Consider the following 5430-nt stretch of genomic DNA (forward strand, 5'->3'; position numbering starts at 1 on the left):
GAAGGATTACAGATGATCTGTACATTAAGGTAAGTAGTACATTTAAGCTGTAAAATGAGTTCAGAAATGTATCTTCGGCTGTGAAATAAAAGGGGGGGGAAGGGGGGGGGAGAGAAAAAAGAGAGAAAAATATAAACAAATGTATAATATATCCCAAAGTAACATAATCCCTGCAAAACAATCCCATTCATTCCCACCCAGGTCACTGTCTGCACCTGCACACTGTAATTCCACACCAGACCAGAGTTTGCTGAAAAATTCTTATAGATTTTGAAAAGCATCAAGGAAGGGTCCCCACATGTTTTTAAATTTCCCAGTGGAGTTCTGAAGTGAGTGTCTTATCTTTTCCAGTTTTAGACAGGCCATGAGGTCATATAACCACTGTTTGTGAGTGGGGGGGGCAGCGTCCCGCCACCTCAGTAGGATTGCCCTCCTGGCCAACAGGAAACAGAATGATAATGCCTGTTTTTTAAAGGCCGGTAAAAGCACCTCATTCCCACTGATGCCAAACAGAGCAAGAAGGGGGCCGGGGGCCAGCGTCACATTGAGAATCCTGGACAGGGTATGAAAAACATCTGTCCAGAACTGAACGAGACTGGGACAAGACCAGTACATGTGGATCAGTGAGGCTTCAGCAGTTTTGCATCTGTCACAATATGGAGTGATTTCAGGGTAGATACAGGATAATCTGGATTTTGAGAAATGGGCTCTATGCACCACTTTGAACTGGATTAAACAGTGGCGGGCACATAATGATGTTGTGTTGACATGTTTGAGTATAGAGGCCCATGTTTCGTCAGAGATTGTCATGTTTAAGTCTTCTTCCCACAGTGTCTTGAGCTTGGATGAAGAGGTATGTGTCAAATTTAACATTTTATTGTAAAGCAAGGAAATCAGCCCTCTATTGGTTGGATTGAGTTATAGGATAGTTTCTAGTAGTGTAGGCTCTGGTGGAGGGCTTGAGCCCGAAGTCTGGGAACAAATAAAGTGCCTGACTTGCAAGTATCTGAAAAAGTGTGATGGTGGAAGAATATATTTATTAGCAAGTTGTTCAAATGATGCTAGTTTGTTGGCTATGAATAGGTCCTTAAAACAAGTTATTCCACTTCTGTGCCACTCCGCAAACCCACCATCCTGGGTAGAAGGTTTAAAGAGATGGTTAGATGCAATGGGGCTGAGAAGGGAGAAGTCACAAAGTTTAAAATATTTCCTAAACTGGCCCCATATTTTTAATGAGTGCACCACTACAGGGTTGGGAATGAAGTTGAATGAAGAGGATGAGAGTGGAGAACAAAGTGCAGCTGGTAAGGATATACTGTTGTCACTATGCAATTCCATAGTGACCCAGTCAGGACAACCACTCCGATTATGGTAAAAATACCAAAACACCAAACATCGTATGTTAGCAGCCCAATAATAAAAACGAAAGTTGGGAAGTGCAAACCCACCCTCAATTTTAAATTTTTGAAGATGCATCTTATTAAGCCTTGGGCGTTTACCCTGCCATAGATAAGATGAGATGACAGAGTCCAGCTTATTAATAAAAGTGTTGGGAATGAAAATGGGTATGGCCTGGAAAAGGTATAAAAATTTGGGTAGAATGGTCATTTTAATTGAATTGATACGTCCTACCAGAGACATAGAGAGTGGTGTCCAGTGGGTAAGGGACCGCTTCACTTGGTTCAGCAATGCACTCACATTTTCTGTGAAAAGGTTTTTATGTTTTTTTGTCACTGTGATTCCCAAATATGTAATTTTTTCCCTTTCAACTCTGAAGGGCAAGCAGGTGAAGTCTATCATACTTGCTTTGCTACTTAGCGGGAAGAGCTCACTTTTATTAAGGTTCAGTTTATACCCTGAAATCTGACCAAATTGACTAAGCAGATTCAATGCAGATGGTAGTGAGGCTAAGGGCTTAGAAATAAAGAGCAGGAGATCATCTGCATAGAGCGAGACCTTATGTTCTGTATTGTTTCTCCAAATGCCGTGTACCTCTTTGCAACTGTGGAACGCAATGGCAAGGGGTTCTATGGCCAGATCAAAAAGCAGGGGGCTGAGAGGACATCCCTGGCGTGTGCCTCTGTGAAGTTTGAAAGGTTTTGATAGTTGGAGGTTAGTTCGTATTGTAGCAGATGGTTGAGAGTAGAGTAATTTAATCCATGAAGTAAATTTCGCTCCAAAGCCAAATCTATCAAGGACTGCAAAGAGATAATCAAACTCAACTCGATCAAAGGCCTTTTCAGCGTCAAGCGAGACTACACATTCATCAGAGTCTGTAGAGCTGGAGTAGACTATGTTAAGTAGCCTCCGTATGTTAAAATATGAATGACGACCTTTAATGAAGCCTGTCTGGTCTTTCGAAATAATTTTTGGAAGAACTATTTCTAGTCTACGGGCAAGTATCTTGGCTAATATTTTAGCGTCTGTGTTCAGTAGAGAAATGGGTCTATAGGAGGCGCATTCCAACGGTTCTTTTCCTTTCTTTGTAATAAGTGTAATACAGGCTTCATAGAATGATCGAGGAAGAGATCCCTGTTCCTTGCAGTCCGTGAGGGTTGCACTAAGCTGCGTGGACAGTAATGAAGAGAAGTGTTTGAAAAATTCTGACGGAAAGCCATCCGGGCCTGGACACTTACCAGAGTGCATTGAAGCTATAGCCAAGGAAACTTCTAACTGGGAGATGGGTTCATCCAGCCTTGTTTTAAGTTCTGGTGGAATTTCAGGAATGTCAAGTTTAGCTAAGAACTCATTAATTGCATTACAGTCAGTTTGGGACTCCGAGGTGTAAAGCTGTGAGTAAAAATCCCTGAACACTTCATTGATTTTTTCGTGATCTGTGACTATGTTGCCATCTTGTTGTCGAATTTTAAGAATACTTTGCCTTGCCCTAGAACCTTTTAGAAGGCTCGCGAGTAATTTATCAGGTTTGTCACCATGCATATAAAATTTGGATTTGTCATGTAAGAGTAAACGTTCAGTCGAGTACGTCGTGAGTAGGTCAAGTCTTGTTTTAAGTTCTACACGCTTTTTAAATATTTCATGACTCTGTTTGAGAGCATACTGTTCGTCAGTCTCCTTAATTTGTTGCATTAACTTATTCCTTTCATGGGTGGACTGTTTTTTAATTTTTGCAGAATAAGCAATAATCTGGCCTCTGATATACGCCTTAAAGGCATCCCATACGACAAGGCTGGAAGTCTCTGGGGAAGAGTTGGTGGCAAAGTAAAAGCATATCTCATCCTGGATAAACTTTACAAAATTTTCATCCGACAGGAGGGTTGAATTGAAACGCCATTGCTTTAACAGGAGAATATGGAAGAGACAGAGACAGAGTAAGAGGGGCGTGATCTGAAATAACTATGCTATGGTAGGCACAGGAGTGGACCTGCTGCAGACAATTAGTGTCAATGATAAAGTAATCAATTCTTGAATATGTATGGTGCACATGTGAAAAATAGGAGTAATCTCTTTTATGAGGATTTAGGGTACGCCAAACATCACACATTCCATATTCTGATAGAAAGGCATGAATGACAGGTGCAGATTTGCTTAAAACATCACTCTTAGTGGATGAGCGATCCAGGGCTGGGTCTAACCAGCAGTTAAAATCACCCCCCAGAAAAAGAGAGTAGACATTTAAGTCGGGTAAAGAGGAGAATAGTTGTTTAAAGAAATTCTCATCATCTGTATTAGGAGCATACACATTTACTAGGGCAACAAGACTGTTATACAGTTTCCCACTGACTATGATATATCTACCATATTTGTCTGCTATGACATTGTGGGCCTCAAAGGGAATGTTCTGCCTGACCAATATAGAGACCCCACGTGCCCTAGCCTGGAAAAGTGAGTGAAAACACTGGCCCCTCCAACGGGAGAAAAGACGGACATTATCAGAGGCCCTGACGTGGGTCTCCTGCAGGAAAGCCACGTCAGTGTTATGGTGTTTAACATGTGACAAAACCCTCCTTCTCTTGACTGGATGATTTAGACCTTTAACATTCCAGCTTAGAAAGTTCAATTGCAGACTCATTTGATTTATAGAGCAAAGAAAATATGCACACTGGCCTTAGATGATAAGAACAGAATAACTTTACAGTGGGTGGAAATTAGTTCAGAACAGGTTAAAAAAAAAGAACAGTGTCTGAGGTTCATAGCAGTGACCCTTACCCTCCCCACAACAGAAAATGGCTGCCAAAAAAAAAGAACAAAAACAAGCAGCGAGCTCTTCAAACTTAACATATTTAGAGTGTTACCCCTCCTGTCTATGATAGCAATAACCTAAGTGTTGAAGCAGTCAAACCACTGCTCCGGTGGCCATAGCATAGTAAGCTGAAACCCCTTATAATACTGTTAAGTTTTGAAACTGTATCAGCCACCAAGTCCAAATGTAATTGCTGGAGTGTTTCAAAGCAGAGTCCAAGTATGTAAACAAACAACCAAACACAAAAAAGATGATGTACTTCAATAAGTACTACTGGTATAACTGAATTATTGAATAAGAACAGACAGAAGGCTACGAGTAGGTAACAAAACTCCCCGTCTCCGTGCAACAGGTTTTACATTATTAGCCAACGGTAGAGGTCAATGAGGTTGTCTCCTTATTTATCAAAGAAAGAAAAATAATAAGATTATCGAGTTAAATTAAAGTAATAATCAGCATTTCAGCACTATAGCATTCAGACTATATCGCTACACTCGAAGGGGAAAAGCAACGTCTTACGTGGATGCCGACTGCGCCTCTATACCTGTATGGAATGTTTGGTACCTGCATTTGGTGCCATTGTTTTATTAGTAATAATTCTTCATGGGGCTTCCGGAGCCTTTGGGAGCCTCTCAATGTACTGTTGAGCCTCGTCCACGGAGCTGAAAAACTTTCTGGCGCCGCTGGCCAGCATTATGCGAAGCCGTGCTGGGAAGAAGAGAGCCGGCCTCAGGCCTCGCCCGTAGAGCTCCGACATAATGTCCTTGTACTGCGCCCGCTGATTGAGGACCTCGGGACTGTAGTCCTCCACAATTCGGATAGGCACGCCTCGGTAGTCGAATTTCCCTCTCCTCCTAGCTTCTCGGATGATGAGGTCCTTGATCTGGTATCGGTGCAGGCGGATGATCACCGGGCGAGGTGGGCGTCCCACAGGCGGCTTCGCTGCGAGGGAGCGATGCGCTCTATCGAGCTCCGGTGGAGACTGAAGTATTTCTTTGCTCAATAACTCACAGAGAAGGTTGGAAAAGAAGTGAGTGGGGCGCCCACTTTCAGTGTCTTCAGGCAGACCAAGGACGCGGATGTTCTGACGCCTGCTACGGCTCTCCAGGTCGGTGACTTTGTTCTTTAGCTGGTTGTCGTCTTCGCGAAGAGCGGCACACGTGTTTTCAAGGTCAGCGACACGTTGGCTCAGGTCTTCAGTTGCAAGCTCCAAGGACGAAACTCTC

Source organism: Neolamprologus multifasciatus, chromosome 15 (genome assembly GCF_963576455.1).
Source record: "Neolamprologus multifasciatus chromosome 15, fNeoMul1.2, whole genome shotgun sequence".
NCBI classification, from domain to species: Eukaryota; Metazoa; Chordata; class Actinopteri; order Cichliformes; family Cichlidae; genus Neolamprologus; species Neolamprologus multifasciatus.